This window comes from Stigmatopora nigra, unplaced genomic scaffold (genome assembly GCF_051989575.1).
Source record: "Stigmatopora nigra isolate UIUO_SnigA unplaced genomic scaffold, RoL_Snig_1.1 HiC_scaffold_24, whole genome shotgun sequence".
NCBI classification, from domain to species: Eukaryota; Metazoa; Chordata; class Actinopteri; order Syngnathiformes; family Syngnathidae; genus Stigmatopora; species Stigmatopora nigra.
This window is the reverse complement of record NW_027551603.1, coordinates 1,248,132-1,266,265: the sequence shown is the minus strand read 5'-3', so window position 1 is coordinate 1,266,265 and position 18,134 is coordinate 1,248,132. Positions and strand designations below refer to the sequence as shown.

The 18,134-nt window shown below is 52.5% G+C and overlaps 1 non-coding gene and 81 pseudogenes across 1 annotated transcript; all 82 read left to right on the top strand.

Moving 5' to 3' along the window:
* The first annotated feature begins 54 nt into the window (after positions 1-54).
* LOC144188766 (5S ribosomal RNA) lies at positions 55-173 on the top strand (annotated as a pseudogene).
* Positions 174-229: 56 nt separating this feature from the next.
* LOC144188663 (5S ribosomal RNA) lies at positions 230-348 on the top strand (annotated as a pseudogene).
* Positions 349-569: 221 nt separating this feature from the next.
* On the top strand, positions 570-698 carry LOC144184906 (5S ribosomal RNA; annotated as a pseudogene).
* Positions 699-754: 56 nt separating this feature from the next.
* Positions 755-883, top strand: LOC144187017 (5S ribosomal RNA; annotated as a pseudogene).
* Positions 884-939: 56 nt separating this feature from the next.
* Positions 940-1,058, top strand: LOC144182467 (5S ribosomal RNA; annotated as a pseudogene).
* A 56-nt stretch (positions 1,059-1,114) lies between these two features.
* Positions 1,115-1,233, top strand: LOC144184314 (5S ribosomal RNA; annotated as a pseudogene).
* A 56-nt stretch (positions 1,234-1,289) lies between these two features.
* Positions 1,290-1,418, top strand: LOC144184635 (5S ribosomal RNA; annotated as a pseudogene).
* A 56-nt stretch (positions 1,419-1,474) lies between these two features.
* On the top strand, positions 1,475-1,593 carry LOC144186220 (5S ribosomal RNA; annotated as a pseudogene).
* Positions 1,594-1,649: 56 nt separating this feature from the next.
* LOC144181767 (5S ribosomal RNA) lies at positions 1,650-1,768 on the top strand (annotated as a pseudogene).
* Positions 1,769-1,824: 56 nt separating this feature from the next.
* LOC144189527 (5S ribosomal RNA) lies at positions 1,825-1,943 on the top strand (annotated as a pseudogene).
* Positions 1,944-1,999: 56 nt separating this feature from the next.
* On the top strand, positions 2,000-2,128 carry LOC144187016 (5S ribosomal RNA; annotated as a pseudogene).
* Positions 2,129-2,184: 56 nt separating this feature from the next.
* LOC144181730 (5S ribosomal RNA) lies at positions 2,185-2,303 on the top strand (annotated as a pseudogene).
* Positions 2,304-2,359: 56 nt separating this feature from the next.
* Positions 2,360-2,488, top strand: LOC144186745 (5S ribosomal RNA; annotated as a pseudogene).
* Positions 2,489-2,544: 56 nt separating this feature from the next.
* On the top strand, positions 2,545-2,663 carry LOC144185111 (5S ribosomal RNA; annotated as a pseudogene).
* A 56-nt stretch (positions 2,664-2,719) lies between these two features.
* On the top strand, positions 2,720-2,848 carry LOC144183837 (5S ribosomal RNA; annotated as a pseudogene).
* A 56-nt stretch (positions 2,849-2,904) lies between these two features.
* Positions 2,905-3,023, top strand: LOC144190190 (5S ribosomal RNA; annotated as a pseudogene).
* Positions 3,024-3,079: 56 nt separating this feature from the next.
* Positions 3,080-3,198, top strand: LOC144181808 (5S ribosomal RNA; annotated as a pseudogene).
* Positions 3,199-3,254: 56 nt separating this feature from the next.
* LOC144190189 (5S ribosomal RNA) lies at positions 3,255-3,373 on the top strand (annotated as a pseudogene).
* Positions 3,374-3,429: 56 nt separating this feature from the next.
* LOC144181765 (5S ribosomal RNA) lies at positions 3,430-3,548 on the top strand (annotated as a pseudogene).
* A 56-nt stretch (positions 3,549-3,604) lies between these two features.
* Positions 3,605-3,723, top strand: LOC144189525 (5S ribosomal RNA; annotated as a pseudogene).
* Positions 3,724-3,779: 56 nt separating this feature from the next.
* Positions 3,780-3,908, top strand: LOC144187014 (5S ribosomal RNA; annotated as a pseudogene).
* Positions 3,909-3,964: 56 nt separating this feature from the next.
* On the top strand, positions 3,965-4,083 carry LOC144183163 (5S ribosomal RNA; annotated as a pseudogene).
* Positions 4,084-4,139: 56 nt separating this feature from the next.
* LOC144184634 (5S ribosomal RNA) lies at positions 4,140-4,268 on the top strand (annotated as a pseudogene).
* Positions 4,269-4,324: 56 nt separating this feature from the next.
* On the top strand, positions 4,325-4,443 carry LOC144186208 (5S ribosomal RNA; annotated as a pseudogene).
* Positions 4,444-4,499: 56 nt separating this feature from the next.
* Positions 4,500-4,618, top strand: LOC144182466 (5S ribosomal RNA; annotated as a pseudogene).
* A 56-nt stretch (positions 4,619-4,674) lies between these two features.
* On the top strand, positions 4,675-4,793 carry LOC144190855 (5S ribosomal RNA; annotated as a pseudogene).
* Positions 4,794-4,849: 56 nt separating this feature from the next.
* Positions 4,850-4,968, top strand: LOC144188466 (5S ribosomal RNA; annotated as a pseudogene).
* A 56-nt stretch (positions 4,969-5,024) lies between these two features.
* Positions 5,025-5,143, top strand: LOC144190460 (5S ribosomal RNA; annotated as a pseudogene).
* Positions 5,144-5,199: 56 nt separating this feature from the next.
* On the top strand, positions 5,200-5,328 carry LOC144185078 (5S ribosomal RNA; annotated as a pseudogene).
* A 56-nt stretch (positions 5,329-5,384) lies between these two features.
* Positions 5,385-5,513, top strand: LOC144185452 (5S ribosomal RNA; annotated as a pseudogene).
* Positions 5,514-5,569: 56 nt separating this feature from the next.
* LOC144191371 (5S ribosomal RNA) lies at positions 5,570-5,688 on the top strand (annotated as a pseudogene).
* A 56-nt stretch (positions 5,689-5,744) lies between these two features.
* LOC144184870 (5S ribosomal RNA) lies at positions 5,745-5,873 on the top strand (annotated as a pseudogene).
* A 56-nt stretch (positions 5,874-5,929) lies between these two features.
* On the top strand, positions 5,930-6,048 carry LOC144183389 (5S ribosomal RNA; annotated as a pseudogene).
* A 56-nt stretch (positions 6,049-6,104) lies between these two features.
* LOC144188765 (5S ribosomal RNA) lies at positions 6,105-6,223 on the top strand (annotated as a pseudogene).
* A 56-nt stretch (positions 6,224-6,279) lies between these two features.
* On the top strand, positions 6,280-6,398 carry LOC144182733 (5S ribosomal RNA; annotated as a pseudogene).
* A 56-nt stretch (positions 6,399-6,454) lies between these two features.
* Positions 6,455-6,583, top strand: LOC144181906 (5S ribosomal RNA; annotated as a pseudogene).
* A 56-nt stretch (positions 6,584-6,639) lies between these two features.
* On the top strand, positions 6,640-6,768 carry LOC144187013 (5S ribosomal RNA; annotated as a pseudogene).
* A 56-nt stretch (positions 6,769-6,824) lies between these two features.
* Positions 6,825-6,943, top strand: LOC144182465 (5S ribosomal RNA; annotated as a pseudogene).
* A 56-nt stretch (positions 6,944-6,999) lies between these two features.
* Positions 7,000-7,118, top strand: LOC144185735 (5S ribosomal RNA; annotated as a pseudogene).
* A 56-nt stretch (positions 7,119-7,174) lies between these two features.
* Positions 7,175-7,303, top strand: LOC144184633 (5S ribosomal RNA; annotated as a pseudogene).
* A 56-nt stretch (positions 7,304-7,359) lies between these two features.
* Positions 7,360-7,478, top strand: LOC144190819 (5S ribosomal RNA; annotated as a pseudogene).
* A 56-nt stretch (positions 7,479-7,534) lies between these two features.
* LOC144189560 (5S ribosomal RNA) lies at positions 7,535-7,653 on the top strand (annotated as a pseudogene).
* A 56-nt stretch (positions 7,654-7,709) lies between these two features.
* On the top strand, positions 7,710-7,828 carry LOC144191484 (5S ribosomal RNA; annotated as a pseudogene).
* A 56-nt stretch (positions 7,829-7,884) lies between these two features.
* On the top strand, positions 7,885-8,003 carry LOC144190854 (5S ribosomal RNA; annotated as a pseudogene).
* A 56-nt stretch (positions 8,004-8,059) lies between these two features.
* On the top strand, positions 8,060-8,178 carry LOC144188464 (5S ribosomal RNA; annotated as a pseudogene).
* A 56-nt stretch (positions 8,179-8,234) lies between these two features.
* On the top strand, positions 8,235-8,353 carry LOC144189687 (5S ribosomal RNA; annotated as a pseudogene).
* Positions 8,354-8,409: 56 nt separating this feature from the next.
* Positions 8,410-8,538, top strand: LOC144186363 (5S ribosomal RNA; annotated as a pseudogene).
* A 56-nt stretch (positions 8,539-8,594) lies between these two features.
* LOC144186710 (5S ribosomal RNA) lies at positions 8,595-8,723 on the top strand (annotated as a pseudogene).
* A 56-nt stretch (positions 8,724-8,779) lies between these two features.
* LOC144182721 (5S ribosomal RNA) lies at positions 8,780-8,898 on the top strand (annotated as a pseudogene).
* Positions 8,899-8,954: 56 nt separating this feature from the next.
* LOC144181905 (5S ribosomal RNA) lies at positions 8,955-9,083 on the top strand (annotated as a pseudogene).
* A 56-nt stretch (positions 9,084-9,139) lies between these two features.
* LOC144187012 (5S ribosomal RNA) lies at positions 9,140-9,268 on the top strand (annotated as a pseudogene).
* A 56-nt stretch (positions 9,269-9,324) lies between these two features.
* LOC144182464 (5S ribosomal RNA) lies at positions 9,325-9,443 on the top strand (annotated as a pseudogene).
* Positions 9,444-9,499: 56 nt separating this feature from the next.
* Positions 9,500-9,618, top strand: LOC144185734 (5S ribosomal RNA; annotated as a pseudogene).
* A 56-nt stretch (positions 9,619-9,674) lies between these two features.
* On the top strand, positions 9,675-9,793 carry LOC144186196 (5S ribosomal RNA; annotated as a pseudogene).
* Positions 9,794-9,849: 56 nt separating this feature from the next.
* On the top strand, positions 9,850-9,968 carry LOC144183246 (5S ribosomal RNA; annotated as a pseudogene).
* Positions 9,969-10,024: 56 nt separating this feature from the next.
* Positions 10,025-10,143, top strand: LOC144188764 (5S ribosomal RNA; annotated as a pseudogene).
* A 56-nt stretch (positions 10,144-10,199) lies between these two features.
* Positions 10,200-10,318, top strand: LOC144187574 (5S ribosomal RNA; annotated as a pseudogene).
* Positions 10,319-10,374: 56 nt separating this feature from the next.
* Positions 10,375-10,503, top strand: LOC144183285 (5S ribosomal RNA; annotated as a pseudogene).
* Positions 10,504-10,559: 56 nt separating this feature from the next.
* LOC144184370 (5S ribosomal RNA) lies at positions 10,560-10,688 on the top strand (annotated as a pseudogene).
* Positions 10,689-10,744: 56 nt separating this feature from the next.
* LOC144191370 (5S ribosomal RNA) lies at positions 10,745-10,863 on the top strand (annotated as a pseudogene).
* A 56-nt stretch (positions 10,864-10,919) lies between these two features.
* On the top strand, positions 10,920-11,048 carry LOC144185167 (5S ribosomal RNA; annotated as a pseudogene).
* A 56-nt stretch (positions 11,049-11,104) lies between these two features.
* On the top strand, positions 11,105-11,223 carry LOC144186419 (5S ribosomal RNA; annotated as a pseudogene).
* A 56-nt stretch (positions 11,224-11,279) lies between these two features.
* On the top strand, positions 11,280-11,398 carry LOC144188763 (5S ribosomal RNA; annotated as a pseudogene).
* Positions 11,399-11,454: 56 nt separating this feature from the next.
* Positions 11,455-11,573, top strand: LOC144188582 (5S ribosomal RNA; annotated as a pseudogene).
* Positions 11,574-11,629: 56 nt separating this feature from the next.
* On the top strand, positions 11,630-11,758 carry LOC144182280 (5S ribosomal RNA; annotated as a pseudogene).
* Positions 11,759-11,814: 56 nt separating this feature from the next.
* On the top strand, positions 11,815-11,943 carry LOC144186920 (5S ribosomal RNA; annotated as a pseudogene).
* Positions 11,944-11,999: 56 nt separating this feature from the next.
* Positions 12,000-12,118, top strand: LOC144185494 (5S ribosomal RNA; annotated as a pseudogene).
* A 56-nt stretch (positions 12,119-12,174) lies between these two features.
* Positions 12,175-12,293, top strand: LOC144185733 (5S ribosomal RNA; annotated as a pseudogene).
* A 56-nt stretch (positions 12,294-12,349) lies between these two features.
* LOC144186744 (5S ribosomal RNA) lies at positions 12,350-12,478 on the top strand (annotated as a pseudogene).
* Positions 12,479-12,534: 56 nt separating this feature from the next.
* On the top strand, positions 12,535-12,653 carry LOC144182474 (5S ribosomal RNA; annotated as a pseudogene).
* A 56-nt stretch (positions 12,654-12,709) lies between these two features.
* LOC144188629 (5S ribosomal RNA) lies at positions 12,710-12,828 on the top strand (annotated as a pseudogene).
* A 56-nt stretch (positions 12,829-12,884) lies between these two features.
* Positions 12,885-13,003, top strand: LOC144191612 (5S ribosomal RNA; annotated as a pseudogene).
* Positions 13,004-13,059: 56 nt separating this feature from the next.
* Positions 13,060-13,178, top strand: LOC144190524 (5S ribosomal RNA; annotated as a pseudogene).
* A 56-nt stretch (positions 13,179-13,234) lies between these two features.
* LOC144186482 (5S ribosomal RNA) lies at positions 13,235-13,353 on the top strand (annotated as a pseudogene).
* A 56-nt stretch (positions 13,354-13,409) lies between these two features.
* On the top strand, positions 13,410-13,528 carry LOC144188597 (5S ribosomal RNA; annotated as a pseudogene).
* Positions 13,529-13,584: 56 nt separating this feature from the next.
* On the top strand, positions 13,585-13,703 carry LOC144190337 (5S ribosomal RNA; annotated as a pseudogene).
* Positions 13,704-13,759: 56 nt separating this feature from the next.
* On the top strand, positions 13,760-13,878 carry LOC144186486 (5S ribosomal RNA; annotated as a pseudogene).
* A 3,427-nt stretch (positions 13,879-17,305) lies between these two features.
* On the top strand, positions 17,306-17,424 carry LOC144190230 (5S ribosomal RNA; annotated as a pseudogene).
* A 56-nt stretch (positions 17,425-17,480) lies between these two features.
* LOC144191084 (5S ribosomal RNA) lies at positions 17,481-17,599 on the top strand. Its single transcript, XR_013324997.1, has one exon. It is a non-coding gene; the product is annotated as a 5S ribosomal RNA (ribosomal RNA).
* A 56-nt stretch (positions 17,600-17,655) lies between these two features.
* On the top strand, positions 17,656-17,774 carry LOC144190252 (5S ribosomal RNA; annotated as a pseudogene).
* A 56-nt stretch (positions 17,775-17,830) lies between these two features.
* LOC144182714 (5S ribosomal RNA) lies at positions 17,831-17,959 on the top strand (annotated as a pseudogene).
* Positions 17,960-18,015: 56 nt separating this feature from the next.
* LOC144190179 (5S ribosomal RNA) lies at positions 18,016-18,134 on the top strand (annotated as a pseudogene).

Here is an 18,134-nt window from a genome sequence, read left to right as displayed (position 1 = left end):
ACACCACGCATCTTTTTCGACATTTCATGGGTGTCCATCTGCTAGTGCAGTACCGCTCACGGCCATACCACCCTGAAAAGGCCCGATCTCGTCCGATCTCGGCAGCCAAGCATGGTTCGGCCTGTTTAGTACCTGATTGGGAGACCGCTTGGGAATACCAGGTGCTGTGAGCATCATACCCCGCATCTTTTTCGACATTTCATGGGTGTCCATCTGCTAATGCAGTACCGCTCACGGCCATACCACCCTGAAAAGGCCCGATCTCGTCCGATCTCGGAAGCCAAGCATGGTCCGGCCTGGTTAGTACCTGATTGGGAGACTGCTTGGGAATACCAGGTGCTGTGAGCATCATACCCCGCATCTTTTTCGACATTTCATGGGTGTCCATCTGCAAGAGCAGTACCGCTCACGGCCATACCACCCTGAAAAGGTCCGATCTCGGAAGCCAAACATGGTTCGGCCTGTTTAGGACCTGATTGGGAGACCGCTTGGGAATACCAGGTGCTGTGAGCATCATACCCCGCATCTTTTTCGACATTTCATGGGTGTCCATCTGCAAGAGCAGTACCGCTCACCGCCATACCACCCTGAAAAGGCCCGATCTCGCCCGATCTCGTCCGATCTCGGCAGCCAAGCATGGTTCGGCCTGGTTAGTACCTGATTGGGAGACCGCTTGGGAATACCAGGTGCTGTGAGCATCATACCCCGCACCTTTTTCGACATTTCATGGGTGTCCATCTGCAAGAGCAGTACCGCTCACGGCCATACCACCCTGATAAGGCCCGATCTCGCCCGATCTCGTCCGATCTCGGCAGCCAAGCAGGGTTCTGCCTGTTTAGTACCTGATTGGGAGACCGCTTGGGATTACCAGGTGCTGTGAGCATCTTGCCCCGCATCTTTTTCGACATTTCATGGGTGTCCATCTGCAAGAGTAGTACCGCTCACGGCCATACCACCCTGAAAAGGCCCAATCTCCTCCGATCTCGGAAGCCAAACATGGTTCGGCCTGGTAAGTACCTGATTGGGAGACCGCTTGGGAATACCAGGTGCTGTGAGCATCATACCCCGCATCTTTTTCGACATTTCATGGGTGTCCATCTGCAAAAGCAGTACCGCTCACGGCCATACCACCCTGAAAAGGCCCGATTTCGCCCGATCTTGGTAGCCAAGCATGGTCCGGCCTGGTTAGTACCTGATTGGGAGACCGCTTGGGAATACCAGGTGCTGTGAGCATCATACCCCGCATCTTTTTCGACATTTCATGGGTGTCCATCTGCTAGTGCAGTACCGCTCACGGCCATACCACCCTGAAAAGGCCCGATCTCGTCCGATCTCGTCCGATCTCGGAAGCCAAACATGGATCGGCCTGGTTAGTACCTAATTGGGAGACCGCTTGGGAATACCAGGTGCTGTGAGCATCATACCCCGCATCTTTTTCGACATTTCATGGGTGTCCATCTGCTAGTGCAGTACCGCTCACGGCCATACCACCCTGAAAAGGCCCGATCTCGTCCGATCTCGGCAGCCAAGCATGGTTCGGCCTGGTTAGTACCTGATTGGGAGACCGCTTGGGAATACCAGGTGCTGTGAGCATCATACCCAGCATCTTTTTCGACATTTCATGGGTGTCCATCTGCTAGTGCAGTACCGCTCACGGCCATACCACCCTGAAAAGGCCCGATCTCGCCCGATCTCGGAAGCCAAGCATGGTTCGGCCTGTTTAGTACCTGATTGGGAGACCGCTTGGGAATACCAGGTGCTGTGTGCATCATACCCCGCATCTTTTTCGACATTTCATGGGTGTCCATCTGCTTGTGCAGTACCGCCCACGGCCATACCACCCTGAAAAGGCCCGATCTCGTCCGATCTCGGCAGCCAAGCATGGTTCGGCCTGGTTAGTACCTGATTGGGAGACCGCTTGGGAATACCAGGTGCTGTGAGCATCATACCCCGCACCTTTTTCGACATTTCATGGGTGTCCATCTGCAAGAGCAGTACCGCTCACGGCCATACCACCCTGATAAGGCCCGATCTCGCCCGATCTCGTCCGATCTCGGCAGCCAAGCAGGGTTCTGCCTGTTTAGTACCTGATTGGGAGACCGCTTGGGATTACCAGGTGCTGTGAGCATCTTGCCCCGCATCTTTTTCGACATTTCATGGGTGTCCATCTGCGAGAGTAGTACCGCTCACGGCCATACCACCCTGAAAAGGCCCAATCTCCTCCGATCTCGGAAGCCAAGCATGGTACGGCCTGGTAAGTACCTGATTGGGAGACCGCTTGGGAATACCAGGTGCTGTGAGCATCATACCCCGCATCTTTTTCGACATTTCATGGGTGTCCATCTGCTAGTGCAGTTCCGCTCACGGCCATACCACCCTGAAAAGGCCCGATCTCGTCCGATCTCGTCCGATCTCGGAAGCCAAACATGGATCGGCCTGGTTAGTACCTAATTGGGAGACCGCTTGGGAATACCAGATGCTGTGAGCATCATACCCCGCATCTTTTTCGACATTTCATGGGTGTCCATCTGCTAGTGCAGTACCGCTCACGGCCATACCACCCTGAAAAGGCCCGATCTCGTCCGATCTCGGAAGCCAAACATTGTTCCGCCTGTTTAGTACCTGATTGGGAGACCGCTTGGGAATACCAGGTGCTGTGAGCATCAGACCCCGCATCTTTTTCGACATTTCATGGGTGTCCATCTGCAAGAGCAGTACCGTTCACGGCCATACCACCCTGATAAGGCCCGATCTCGCCCGATCTCGTCCGATCTCGGCAGCCAAGCATGGTTCGGCCTGGTTAGTACCTGATTGGGAGACCGCTTGGGAATACCAGGTGCTGTGAGCATCATACCCCGCATCTTTTTCGACATTTCATGGGTGTCCATCTGCTGGCGCAGGACCGCTCACGGCCATACCACCCTGAAAAGGCCCGATCTCGTCCGATCTCGGAAGCCAAGCATGGTTCGGCCTGGTTAGTACCTGATTGGGAGACCGCTTGGGAATACCAGGTGCTGTGAGCATCATACCCCGCATCTTTTTCGACATTTCATGGGTGTCCATCTGCAAGATCAGTATCGCCCACGGCCATACCACCCTGAAAAGGCCCGATCTCGTCCGATCTCGGAAGCCAAGCATGGTTCGGCCTGGTTAGTACCTGATTGGGAGACCGCTTGGGAATACCAGTTGCTGTGAGCATCATACCCCGCATCTTTTTCGACATTTCATGGGTGTCCATCTGCAAGAGCAGTACCGCTCACGGCCATACCACCCTGAAAAGGCCCGATCTCGTCCGATCTAGGAAGCCAAGCATGGTTCGGCCTGGTTAGTACCTGATTGGGAGACCGCTTGGGAATACCAGGTGCTGTGAGCATCATACCCCGCATCTTTTTCGACATTTCATGGGTGTCCATCTGCTAGTGCAGTACCGCTCACGGCCATACCACCCTGAAAAGGCCCGATCTCGCCCGATCTCGGAAGCCAAGCATGGTTCGGCCTGTTTAGTACCTGATTGGGAGACCGCTTGGGAATACCAGGTGCTGTGTGCATCATACCCCGCATCTTTTTCGACATTTCATGGGTGTCCATCTGCTAGTGCAGTACCGCCCACGGCCATACCACCCTGAAAAGGCCCGATCTCGTCCGATCTCGGCAGCCAAGCATGGTTCGGCCTGGTTAGTACCTGATTGGGAGACCGCTTGGGAATACCAGGTGCTGTGAGCATCATACCCCGCACCTTTTTCGACATTTCATGGGTGTCCATCTGCAAGAGCAGTACCGCTCACGGCCATACCACCCTGATAAGGCCCGATCTCGCCCGATCTCGTCCGATCTCGGCAGCCAAGCAGGGTTCTGCCTGTTTAGTACCTGATTGGGAGACCGCTTGGGATTACCAGGTGCTGTGAGCATCTTGCCCCGCATCTTTTTCGACATTTCATGGGTGTCCATCTGCGAGAGTAGTACCGCTCACGGCCATACCACCCTGAGAAGGCCCAATCTCCTCCGATCTCGGAAGCCAAGCATGGTACGGCCTGGTAAGTACCTGATTGGGAGACCGCTTGGGAATACCAGGTGCTGTGAGCATCATACCCCGCATCTTTTTCGACATTTCATGGGTGTCCATCTGCTAGTGCAGTACCGCTCACGGCCATACCACCCTGAAAAGGCCCGATCTCGTCCGATCTCGTCCGATCTCGGAAGCCAAACATGGATCGGCCTGGTTAGTACCTAATTGGGAGACCGCTTGGGAATACCAGGTGCTGTGAGCATCATACCCCGCATCTTTTTCGACATTTCATGGGTGTCCATCTGCTAGTGCAGTACCGCTCACGGCCATACCACCCTGAAAAGGCCCGATCTCGTCCGATCTCGGCAGCCAAGCATGGTTCGGCCTGGTTAGTACCTGATTGGGAGACCGCTTGGGAATACCAGGTGCTGTGAGCATCATACCCAGCATCTTTTTCGACATTTCATGGGTGTCCATCTGCAAGAGCAGTACTGCTCACGGCCATACCACCCTGAAAAGGCCCAATCTCCTCCGATCTCGGAAGCCAAACATGGTTCGGCCTGGTAAGTACCTGATTGGGAGACCGCTTGGGAATACCAGGTGCTGTGAGCATCATACCCCGCATCTTTTTCGACATTTCATGGGTGTCCATCTGCTAGTGCAGTACCGCTCACGGCCATACCACCCTGAAAAGGCCCGATCTCGTCCGATCTCGGCAGCCAAGCATGGTTCGGCCTGTTTAGTACCTGATTGGGAGACCGCTTCGGAATACCAGGTGCTGTGAGCATCATACCCCGCATCTTTTTCGACATTTCATGGGTGTCCATCTGCTAATGCAGTACCGCTCACGGCCATACCACCCTGAAAAGGCCCGATCTCGCCCGATCTCGGAAGCCAAGCATGGTTCGGCCTGGTTAGTACCTGATTGGGAGACCGCTTGGGAATACCAGGTGCTGTGAGCATCATACCCCGCATCTTTTTCGACATTTCATGGGTGTCCATCTGCTAGTGCAGTCCCGCTCACGGCCATACCACCCTGAAAAGGCCCGATCTCGTCCGATCTCGGAAGCCAAGCATTGTTCGGCCTGTTTAGTACCTGATTGGGAGACCGCTTGGGAATACCAGGTGCTGTGAGCATCATACCCCGCATCTTTTTCGACATTCCATGGGTGTCCATCTGCAAGAGCAGTACCGCTCACGGCCATACCACCCTGATAAGGCCCGACCTCGCCCGATCTCGTCTGATCTCGACAGCCAAGCATGGTTCGGCCTGGTTAGTACCTGATTGGGAGACCGCTTGGGAATACCAGGTGCTGTGAGCATCATACCCCGCATCTTTTTCGACATTTCATGGGTGTCCATCTGCTAGTGCAGTACCGCTCACGGCCATACCACCCTGATAAGGCCCGATCTCGCCCGATTTTTTCCGATCTCGGCAGCCAAGCATGGTTCGGCCTGGTTAGTACCTGATTGGGAGACCGCTTGGGAATACCAGGTGCTGTGAGCATCATACCCCGCATATTTTTCGACATTTCATGGGTGTCCATCTGCAAGAGCAGTACCGCTCACGGCCATACCACCCTGTAAAGGCCCGATCTCGTCCGATCTTGGAGGCCAAGCATGGTTCGGCCTGGTTAGTACCTGATTGGGAGACCGCTTGGGAATACCAGGTGCTGTGAGCATCATACCCCGCATCTTTTTCGACATTTCATGGGTGTCCATCTGCTAGTGCAGTACCGCTCACGGCCATACAACCCTGATAAGGCCCGATCTCGTCCGATCTCGTCCGATCTCGGCAGCCAAGCATGGTTCGGCCTGTTTAGTACCTGATTGGGAGACCGCTTGGGAATACCAGGTGCTGTGAGCATCATACCTCGCATCTTTTTCGACATTTCATGGGTGTCCATCTGCATGAGCAGTACCGCTCACGGCCATACCACCCTGAAAAGGCCCGATCTTGTCCGATCTCAGAAGCCAAGCATGGTTCGGTCTGGTTAGTACCTGATTGGGAGACCGCTTGGGAATACCAGGTGCTGTGAGCATCACACCACGCATCTTTTTCGACATTTCATGGGTGTCCATCTGCTAGTGCAGTACCGCTCACGGCCATACCACCCTGAAAAGGCCCGATCTCGTCCGATCTCGGCAGCCAAGCATGGTTCGGCCTGTTTAGTACCTGATTGGGAGACCGCTTGGGAATACCAGGTGCTGTGAGCATCATACCCCGCATCTTTTTCGACATTTCATGGGTGTCCATCTGCTAATGCAGTACCGCTCACGGCCATACCACCCTGAAAAGGCCCGATCTCGTCCGATCTCGGAAGCCAAGCATGGTCCGGCCTGGTTAGTACCTGATTGGGAGACCGCTTGGGAATACCAGGTGCTGTGAGCATCATACCCCGCATCTTTTTCGACATTTCATGGGTGTCCATCTGCAAGAGCAGTACCGCTCACGGCCATACCACCCTGAAAAGGCCCGATCTCGCCCGATCTCGTCCGATCTCGGCAGCCAAGCATGGTTCGGCCTGGTTAGTACCTGATTGGGAGACCGCTTGGGAATACCAGGTGCTGTGAGCATCATACCCCGCACCTTTTTCGACATTTCATGGGTGTCCATCTGCAAGAGCAGTACCGCTCACGGCCATACCACCCTGATAAGGCCCGATCTCGCCCGATCTCGTCCGATCTCGGCAGCCAAGCAGGGTTCTGCCTGTTTAGTACCTGATTGGGAGACCGCTTGGGATTACCAGGTGCTGTGAGCATCTTGCCCCGCATCTTTTTCGACATTTCATGGGTGTCCATCTGCAAGAGTAGTACCGCTCACGGCCATACCACCCTGAAAAGGCCCAATCTCCTCCGATCTCGGAAGCCAAACATGGTTCGGCCTGGTAAGTACCTGATTGGGAGACCGCTTGGGAATACCAGGTGCTGTGAGCATCATACCCCGCATCTTTTTCGACATTTCATGGGTGTCCATCTGCAAAAGCAGTACCGCTCACGGCCATACCACCCTGAAAAGGCCCGATTTCGCCCGATCTAGGTAGCCAAGCATGGTCCGGCCTGGTTAGTACCTGATTGGGAGACCGCTTGGGAATACCAGGTGCTGTGAGCATCATACCCCGCATCTTTTTCGACATTTCATGGGTGTCCATCTGCTAGTGCAGTACCGCTCACGGCCATACCACCCTGAAAAGGCCCGATCTCGTCCGATCTCGTCCGATCTCGGAAGCCAAACATGGATCGGCCTGGTTAGTACCTAATTGGGAGACCGCTTGGGAATACCAGGTGCTGTGAGCATCATACCCCGCATCTTTTTCGACATTTCATGGGTGTCCATCTGCTAGTGCAGTACCGCTCACGGCCATACCACCCTGAAAAGGCCCGATCTCGTCCGATCACGGCAGCCAAGCATGGTTCGGCCTGGTTAGTACCTGATTGGGAGACCGCTTGGGAATACCAGGTGCTGTGAGCATCATACCCAGCATCTTTTTCGACATTTCATGGGTGTCCATCTGCAAGAGCAGTACTGCTCACGGCCATACCACCCTGAAAAGGCCCAATCTCGTCCGATCTCGGAAGCCAAGCATGGTTCGGCCTGGTTAGTACCTGATTGGGAGACCGCTTGGGAATACCAGGTGCTGTGAGCATCATACCCCGCATCTTTTTCGACATTTCATGGGTGTCCATCTGCTAGTACAGTACCGGTCACGGCCATACCACCCTGAAAAGGCCCGATCTCGTCTGATCTCGGAAGCCAAGCATGGTTCGGCCTGGTTAGTACCTGATTGGGAGACCGCTTGGAAATACCAGGTGCTGTGAGCATCATACCCCGCATCTTTTTCGACATTTCATGGGTGTCCATCTGCTAGTGCAGTACCGCTCACGGCCATACCACCCTGAAAAGGCCCGATCTCGTCCGATCTCGGCAGCCAAGCATGGTTCGGCCTGTTTAGTACCTGATTGGGAGACCGCTTCGGAATACCAGGTGCTGTGAGCATCATACCCCGCATCTTTTTCGACATTTCATGGGTGTCCATCTGCTAATGCAGTACCGCTCACGGCCATACCACCCTGAAAAGGCCCGATCTCGCCCGATCTCGGAAGCCAAGCATGGTTCGGCCTGGTTAGTACCTGATTGGGAGACCGCTTGGGAATACCAGGTGCTGTGAGCATCATACCCCGCATCTTTTTCGACATTTCATGGGTGTCCATCTGCTAGTGCAGTCCCGCTCACGGCCATACCACCCTGAAAAGGCCCGATCTCGTCCGATCTCGAAAGCCAAGCATGGTTCGGCCTGTTTAGTACCTGATTGGGAGACCGCTTGGGAATACCAGGTGCTGTGAGCATCATACCCCGCATCTTTTTCGACATTCCATGGGTGTCCATCTGCAAGAGCAGTACCGCTCACGGCCATACCACCCTGATAAGGCCCGACCTCGCCCGATCTCGTCTGATCTCGGCAGCCAAACATGATTCGGCCTGGTTAGTACCTGATTGGGAGACCGCTTGGGAATACCAGGTGCTGTGAGCATCATACCCCGCATCTTTTTCGACATTTCATGGGTGTCCATCTGCTAGTGCAGTACCGCTCACGGCCATACCACCCTGATAAGGCCCGATCTCGCCCGATTTCGTCCGATCTCAGCAGCCAAGCATGGTTCGGCCTGGTTAGTACCTGTTTGGGAGACCGCTTGGGAATACCAGGTGCTGTGAGCATCATACCCCGCATATTTTTCGACATTTCATGGGTGTCCATCTGCTAATGCAGTACCGCTCACGGCCATACCACCCTGAAAAGGCCCGATCTCGTCCGATCTCGGAAGCCAAGCATGGTCCGGCCTGGTTAGTACCTGATTGGGAGACCGCTTGGGAATACCAGGTGCTGTGAGCATCATACCCCGCATCTTTTTCGACATTTCATGGGTGTCCATCTGCAAGAGCAGTACCGCTCACGGCCATACCACCCTGAAAAGGCCCGATCTCGCCCGATCTCGTCCGATCTCGGCAGCCAAGCATGGTTCGGCCTGGTTAGTACCTGATTGGGAGACCGCTTGGGAATACCAGGTGCTGTGAGCATCAGACCCCGCACCTTTTTCGACATTTCATGGGTGTCCATCTGCAAGAGCAGTACCGCTCACGGCCATACCACCCTGATAAGGCCCGATCTCGCCCGATCTCGTCCGATCTCGGCAGCCAAGCAGGGTTCTGCCTGTTTAGTACCTGATTGGGAGACCGCTTGGGATTACCAGGTGCTGTGAGCATCTTGCCCCGCATCTTTTTCGACATTTCATGGGTGTCCATCTGCAAGAGTAGTACCGCTCACGGCCATACCACCCTGAAAAGGCCCAATCTCCTCCGATCTCGGAAGCCAAACATGGTTCGGCCTGGTAAGTACCTGATTGGGAGACCGCTTGGGAATACCAGGTGCTGTGAGCATCATACCCCGCATCTTTTTCGACATTTCATGGGTGTCCATCTGCAAAAGCAGTACCGCTCACGGCCATACCACCCTGAAAAGGCCCGATTTCGCCCGATCTAGGTAGCCAAGCATGGTCCGGCCTGGTTAGTACCTGATTGGGAGACCGCTTGGGAATACCAGGTGCTGTGAGCATCATACCCCGCATCTTTTTCGACATTTCATGGGTGTCCATCTGCTAGTGCAGTACTGCTCACGGCCATACCACCCTGAAAAGGCCCGATCTCGTCCGATCTCGGCAGCCAAGCATGGTTCGGCCTGGTTAGTACCTGATTGGGAGACCGCTTGGGAATACCAGGTGCTGTGAGCATCATACCCAGCATCTTTTTCGACATTTCATGGGTGTCCATCTGCAAGAGCAGTACCCCTCACGGCCATACCACCCTGAAAAGGCCCGATCTCGTCCGATCTCGGAAGCCACGCATGGTTCGGCCTGTTTAGTACCTGATTGGGAGACCGCTTGGGAATACCAGGTGCTGTGAGCATCATACCCCGCATCTTTTTCGACATTTCATGGGTGTCCATCTGCTAGTGCAGTACCGCTCACGGCCATACCACCCTGAAAAGGCCCGATCTCGTCCGATCTCGGCAGCCAAGCATGGTTCGGCCTGTTTAGTACCTGATTGGGAGACCGCTTGGGAATACCAGGTGCTGTGAGCATCATACCCCGCATCTTTTTCGACATTTCATGGGTGTCCATCTGCTAGTGCAGTCCCGCTCACGGCCATACCACCCTGAAAAGGCCCGATCTCGTCCGATCTCGGAAGCCAAGCATGGTTCGGCCTGTTTAGTACCTGATTGGGAGACCGCTTGGGAATACCAGGTGCTGTGAGCATCATACCCCGCATCTTTTTCGACATTCCATGGGTGTCCATCTGCAAGAGCAGTACCGCTCACGGCCATACCACCCTGATAAGGCCCGACCTCGCCCGATCTCGTCTGATCTCGGCAGCCAAGCATGGTTCGGCCTGGTTAGTACCTGATTGGGAGACCGCTTGGGAATACCAGGTGCTGTGAGCATCATACCCCGCATCTTTTTCGACATTTCATGGGTGTCCATCTGCTAGTGCAGTACCGCTCACGGCCATACCACCCTGATAAGGCCCGATCTCGCCCGATTTCGTCCGATCTCGGCAGCCAAGCATGGTTCGGCCTGGTTAGTACCTGATTGGGAGACCGCTTGGGAATACCAGGTGCTGTGAGCATCATACCCCGCATATTTTTCGACATTTCATGGGTGTCCATCTGCAAGAGCAGTACCGCTCACGGCCATACCACCCTGTAAAGGCCCGATCTCGTCCGATCTTGGAGGCCAAGCATGGTTCGGCCTGGTTAGTACCTGATTGGGAGACCGCTTGGGAATACCAGGTGCTGTGAGCATCATACCCCGCATCATTTTCGACATTTCATGGGTGTCCATCTGCTAGTGCAGTACCGCTCACGGCCATACAACCCTGATAAGGCCCGATCTCGTCCGATCTCGTGCGATCTCGGCAGCCAAGCATGGTTCGGCCTGTTTAGTACCTGATTGGGAGACCGCTTGGGAATACCAGGTGCTGTGAGCATCATACCTCGCATCTTTTTCGACATTTCATGGGTGTCCATCTGCATGAGCAGTACCGCTCACGGCCATACCACCCTGAAAAGGCCCGATCTTGTCCGATCACAGAAGCCAAGCATGGTTCGGTCTGGTTAGTACCTGATTGGGAGACCGCTTGGGAATACCAGGTGCTGTGAGCATCACACCACGCATCTTTTTCGACATTTCATGGGTGTCCATCTGCTAGTGCAGTACCGCTCACGGCCATACCACCCTGAAAAGGCCCGATCTCGTCCGATCTCGGCAGCCAAGCATGGTTCGGCCTGTTTAGTACCTGATTGGGAGACCGCTTGGGAATACCAGGTGCTGTGAGCAGCATACCCCGCATCTTTTTCGACATTTCATGGGTGTCCATCTGCTAATGCAGTACCGCTCACGGCCATACCACCCTGAAAAGGCCCGATCTCGTCCGATCTCGGAAGCCAAGCATGGTCCGGCCTGGTTAGTACCTGATTGGGAGACCGCTTGGGAATACTAGGTGCTGTGAGCATCATACCCCGCATCTTTTTCGACATTTCATGGGTGTCCATCTGCAAGAGCAGTACCGCTCACGGCCATACCACCCTGAAAAGGCCCGATCTCGCCCGATCTCGTCCGATCTCGGCAGCCAAGCATGGTTCGGCCTGGTTAGTACCTGATTGGGAGACCGCTTGGGAACACCAGGTGCTGTGAGCATCATACCCCGCACCTTTTTCGACATTTCATGGGTGTCCATCTGCAAGAGCAGTACCGCTCACGGCCATACTACCCTGATAAGGCCCGATCTCGCCCGATCTCGTCCGATCTCGGCAGCCAAGCAGGGTTCTGCCTGTTTAGTACCTGATTGGGAGACCGCTTGGGATTACCAGGTGCTGTGAGCATCTTGCCCCGCATCTTTTTCGACATTTCATGGGTGTCCATCTGCAGGAGTAGTACCGCTCACGGCCATACCACCCTGAAAAGGCCCATTCTCCTCCGATCTCGGAAGCCAAACATGGTTCGGCCTGGTAAGTACCTGATTGGGAGACCGCTTGGGAATACCAGGTGCTGTGAGCATCATACCCCGCATCTTTTTCGACATTTCATGGGTGTCCATCTGCAAAAGCAGTACCGCTCACGGCCATACCACCCTGAAAAGGCCCGATTTCGCCCGATCTAGGTAGCCAAGCATGGTCCGGCCTGGTTAGTACCTGATTGGGAGACCGCTTGGGAATACCAGGTGCTGTGAGCATCATACCCCGCATCTTTTTCGACATTTCATGGGTGTCCATCTGCTAGTGCAGTACCGCTCACGGCCATACCACCCTGAAAAGGCCCGATCTCGTCCGATCTCGTCCGATCTCGGAAGCCAAACATGGATCGGCCTGGTTAGTACCTAATTGGGAGACCGCTTGGGAATACCAGATGCTGTGAGCATCATACCCCGCATCTTTTTCGACATTTCATGGGTGTCCATCTGCTAGTGCAGTACCGCTCACGGCCATACCACCCTGTAAAGGCCCGATCTCGTCCGATCTCGGAAGCCAAACATGGATCGGCCTGGTTAGTACCTAATTGGGAGACCGCTTGGGAATACCAGATGCTGTGAGCATCATACCTCGCATCTTTTTCGACATTTCATGGGTGTCCATCTGCAAGAGCAGTACCGCTCACGGCCATACCACCCTGAAAAGGCCCGATCTTGTCCGATCTCGGAAGCCAAGCATGGTTCGGCCTGGTTAGTACCTGATTGGGAGACCGCTTGGGAATACCAGGTGCTGTGAGCATCATACCCCGCATCTTTTTCGACATTTCATGGGTGTCCATCTGCTAGTGCAGTACCGCTCACGGCCATACCACCCTGAAAAGGCCCGATCTCGTCCGATCTCGGCAGCCAAATATGGTTCGGCCTGTTTAGTACCTGATTGGGAGACCGCTTGGGAATACCAGGTGCTGTGAGCATCATACCCCGCATCTTTTTCGACATTTCATGGGTGTCCATCTGCTAGTGCAGTACCGCTCACGGCCATACCACCCTGAAAAGGCCCGATCTCGTCCGATCTCGGCAGCCAAGCATGGTTCGGCCTGTTTAGTACCTGATTGGGACACCGCTTGGGAATACCAGGTGCTGTGAGCATCATACCCCGCATCTTTTTCGACATTTCATGGGTGTCCATCTGAAAGAGCAGTACCGCTCACGGCCATACCACCCTGAAAAGGCCCGATCTCGCCCGATCTCGGCAGCCAATCATGGTTCGGCCTGGTTAGTACCTGATTGGGAGACCGCTTGTGGATACCCGGTGCTGTGAGCATCATACCCCGCATCTTTTTCGACATTTCATGGGTGTCCATCTGCTAATGCAGTACCGCTCACGGCCATACCACCCTGAAAAAGCCCGATCTCGTCCGATCTCGGAAGCCAAGCATGGTTCGGCCTGGTTAGTACCTGATTGAGAGACCGCTTGGGAATACCAGGTGCTGTGAGCATCATACCCCGCATCTTTTTCGACATTTCATGGGTGTCCATCTGCTAATGCAGTACCGCTCACGGCCATACCACCCTGAAAAGGCCCGATCTCGTCCGATCTCGGAAGCCAAGCATGGTTCGGCCTCGTTAGTACCTGATTGGGAGACCGCTTGGGAATACCAGGTGCTGTGAGCATCATACCCCGCATCTTTTTCGACATTTCATGGGTGTCCATCTGCTAGTGCAGTACCGCTCACGGCCATACCACCCTGAAAAGGCCCAATCTCGTCCTATCCCGGAAGCCAAGCATGGTTCGGCCTGGTTAGTACCTGATTGGGAGACCGCTTGGGAATACCAGGTGCTGTGAGCATCATACCCCGCATCTTTTTCGACATTTCATGGGTGATCTATCTGAAATCCAGATCAAATTCTGGATTTCAGATAGATCAGTTGTCATCATGCACCTTTTACCAAGACTGGACCTATAGTAGGACTTAGATGGAGAGCTATCTTAAAAAGAACATGTCCTCATTACTTGGGGGAGAAACAAAGGATCCAAAATCACTCAGAGCTGTCAGGAGTGGTTGGATTGCCTTTCCTGGCATGACGTCACGATAACTATCAGCTGTCACTAATTACGTGATTAGATTATTTTTGGTATTTAAGCATTATGATTTTCTGTGGACGCGGTTGGATCGACTGGTTAAGTTCTGGTTTCGTTTCCTGTTAATCCTCGTAGTAATTGCTGTTTCCATTGACGCCACGCCGCATGTTCAGTTCGTTTGTACTGAGTGGTCAAGCCAAGTTGTTTAAGTTATGTTACCCCGTTTATTAAATCAACCAACAAGAGCTACAGATCTGCCTCACCTTTCCAATTACTTCGGCGACTCTGCATCTGGGTTCAACTTACCCTACGATCGCGTCGCACTACGCGGCGAAATCGTAACAGCACGATCCAACCATTATGGACCCAGCGGAGCGCCACCCACGCTCGCGCCGACGCACTCGGCGACGCAAACCATCCACCTCGAAGACACCGGACTGCTTGGAATGTATAAGAAACCCCTCAGAATCGTTTAGGAATTTTGTAATGGACACACCGTGGTGCGGGGCTCTCAGGCACATCATTTCTAGAGATGAGCCACAGCTGGTAGAAGAGTTAGAGCCGCAGCGTACTCTTACGCCCCACCACTGCTATGCACGTCGCCCTGGGAAGCCTTTACCGTTTCATCATGATGCCCAGGTGCGTACAACCACCAGAGAGCGCCCAAGTTATCTTATGCCTATGCCCAGAGGAATTGATTCACCATGGAGGGAGCCTGAAGATTCTGGTGAGGAGGACACCCGTTGAGGAAGTTCCCCACGGCCAGCAGCGTGGCCAGGATCTTCTTGAAGGTCCGGTTGCCGGCCAGCTGCTCCATGCCCAACTTCAGGTCAAACAGGGGCTCGGCGATCTCCTGCTCGAGTGCCTCATAGTTGAGTTTGAAAGACCACAGCTGCAGGCGGGGGGTCAAGGCGCTGACGGAAGCCAGGCCCGAGAGGAATTCCTCGGCCGTCCCCAGGGGAACGTCGGGATTGGCCGAGCGAGCCTCGCGGATCTTCTGCTTCTCCTCCTCTGTGGGCGTCATGCTCAGGATCTTCTCCACACCCTCCTTGTTGATGGCAAAGTCGTCAAAGTTGAGGATGGCGCTCTTGATGACGTGAACGGCGGGCAGGACCGTCATCCCGATGTTGATGGCGGTGCTCCGCTTGGAGTCCAGAACCAGGATCTCGGACTTTTTGCTCTCTGGCGCTTTCTTGGCCCATGGCGTCTCTTTGGCCCTGGACTCAAAGAGGTGCTCCAGCTTCCCCATGTCCACTTGGACCTTGTCCAGTGACGCCAAAAATAATCTAATCACGTAATTAGTGACAGCTGATAGTTATCGTGACGTCATGCCAGGAAAGGCAATCCAACCACTCCTGACAAGAGCATCAAATAAAGACAATTTGTCGGTCTTTCGGGAACAGATTTTCTTGAAAAATAACCCTTTCGCTATGATTTCTAGAATTTTACTGACATAATGCAAGTGCATTCGCAGCTAGCCCTCAGAGATAAAATGAGTTGGATTTCCATCTCCAACAATACCAGCCGATATGTTATTTGAGGTTCTTGATCTGAATGAATTAAATGACCTCCGGTATGCAGTACAACTGTAGAGCAATTACTTTAAATTATGTTCATTCTTTTGTCCCCCGCCTGGTGCCCGTAGATAGCTGGGATAGGCCTTAGCACCCCCCGTGACCCTTGTGAGGATAAGCGGTTGAGAGAATGAATGAATGAAAGAATACTAAACAATGTCTTTCACATGACGATCATTTATACTAAACAATTACTATTAGTTTAAGCATGTGAAACTATGATAAAATATGATTTGGATTTTACAGCATGTTTTCGTAACCTGTTTTATGTTTATTTATATAAACAATAGACACCTTGTAAAGCATTGCTGTTGCTTCACATGTATTTCTTAGGGGCCTAACATTCAACCACATCTAAGCAGCAGTACTTGTAGACTTGCATTCTGTGAAGCGCAAAGTGTCCTTCTGTTCTAAAGAGACAGAACAGCAAGAAAAGGACTCTGTGCAACCTTCTTTACTCTGTAACAGCGGGATGATGCTTTTTGTGTAGAAAGGATGGAGTACAAAGTGTAAGCGAATGAGTGGAAAGTACTGCAGACAATGTATGACTGTTTTTTTCTATTTTTTTTCCGTGCAGTTGAGGAGTGTAGTTTGCAAGATCCAGCATGCCAGTACTATTGAATGCTGAGTATTTTGCTGAGCCTTCTTTAAAAATTACTTCTCTTATCATGTAAAAGTAGTGATATCTGAACAGACAGAAGAATAGTCAGTCATTTTCTTCTTAAAAAAATAAAAATAAAATACTTGTGGTTGCTAGAGTTATACAGTAAAAAAGGGGTGTGTGCATGTGGTGGTGGAGCAATATAATTTTAGTTTCAGTGAAATGAAAAATCTACAATAGTGTTCCAATAAATTGGTGGTTATTGAAGTGCTATACCAATTGAATGTAATTTCTGGTAAAATTCTGTAGCACCAGTGTTTAACCATAAATCCTATGTGATTTTTTGTTTTACAGTATAAAATGTGAAAACACTTATAAATCCCATTTAAATTCAGTGATTTCATTTAGTTGTGCTGCCACTACAACATTGCACCCAATCGGTTAGTCTTTAATTGAATCTGATTACCAGTCGATTTGAATTGAATGACTTGACCCCGCTGAGATATTTTCTCTAAAAGAATAATGGAGTTGCTTATTTGACTATTTAGTATTGTTATTTTGTTATCTTTTTGCATTTGGTGCTTTTTTTAAACATCTACTACTTTACATTATAATTGCTTGATCTGAGGCAGTTGGGTTGTAAAGGTTTAAATCAAAATTCAAAGTACGGTAATACACATATATACACACGATGCAACAGATGTGCAGTCCATTTGCAGCGTCCAGAAGTAAAACAACATGTGAAAATTGAGTGTATAGAGTGCAAAAAGTCTTACTGCAATCAAGCTGACTTTACTCCTTTGTTATTATTGCTGACTCAAAGACAAATACCAATTTGGCCTGAAATGCACAAAAGTAAAACATAGCTGTATATATTCCTGCCTTTTCCCCCCTCTTTTATAACCTGAATATTCCAACTGACTTTGAATAATGTCAAATCCCAATTGATTTGGGTAGCAGGTGTAGAAGGTCGAATAAATACTTTAGCTCATGGGTGTCCATCTGCAAGAGCAGTACCGCTCACGGCCATACCACCCTGAAAAGGCCTGATCTCGTCCGATCTCGGAAGCCAAGCATAGTTCGGCCTGGTTAGTACCTGATTGGGAGACCGCTTGGGAATACCAGGTGCTGTGAGCATCATACCCCGCATCTTTTTCGACATTTCATGGGTGTCCATCTGCTAGTTCAGTACCGCTCACGGCCATACCACCCTGAAAAGGCCCGATCTCGTCCGATCTTGGAAGCCAAGCATGGTTGGGCCTGGTTAGTACCTGGTTGGGAGACCGCTTGGGAATACCAGGTGCTGTGAGCATCATACCCCGCATCTTTTTCGACATTTCATGGGTGTCCATCTGCAAAAGCAGTACCGCTCACGGCCATACCACCCTGAAAAGGCCCGATCTCGTCCGATCTCGGAAGCCAAGCATTGTTCGGCCTGTTTAGTACCTGATTGGGAGACCACTTGGGAATACCAGGTGCTGTGAGCATCAGACCCCGCATCTTTTTCGACATTTCATGGGTGTCCATCTGCAAGAGCCGTACCGCTCACGGCCATACCACCCTGATAAGGCCCGATCTCGCCCGATCTCGTCCGATCTCGGCAGCCAAGCATGGTTCGGCCTGGTTAGTACCTGATTGGGAGACCCCTTGGGAATACCAGGTGCTGTGAGCATCATACCCCGCATCTTTTTCGACATTTCATGGGTGTCCATCTGCAAGAACAGTACCGCTCACGGCCATACCACCCTGAAAAGGCCCGATCTCGTCCGATCTCGGAAGCCAAGCATGGTTCGGCCTGGTTAGTACCTGATTGGGAGACCGCTTGGGAATACCAGGTGCTGTGAGCA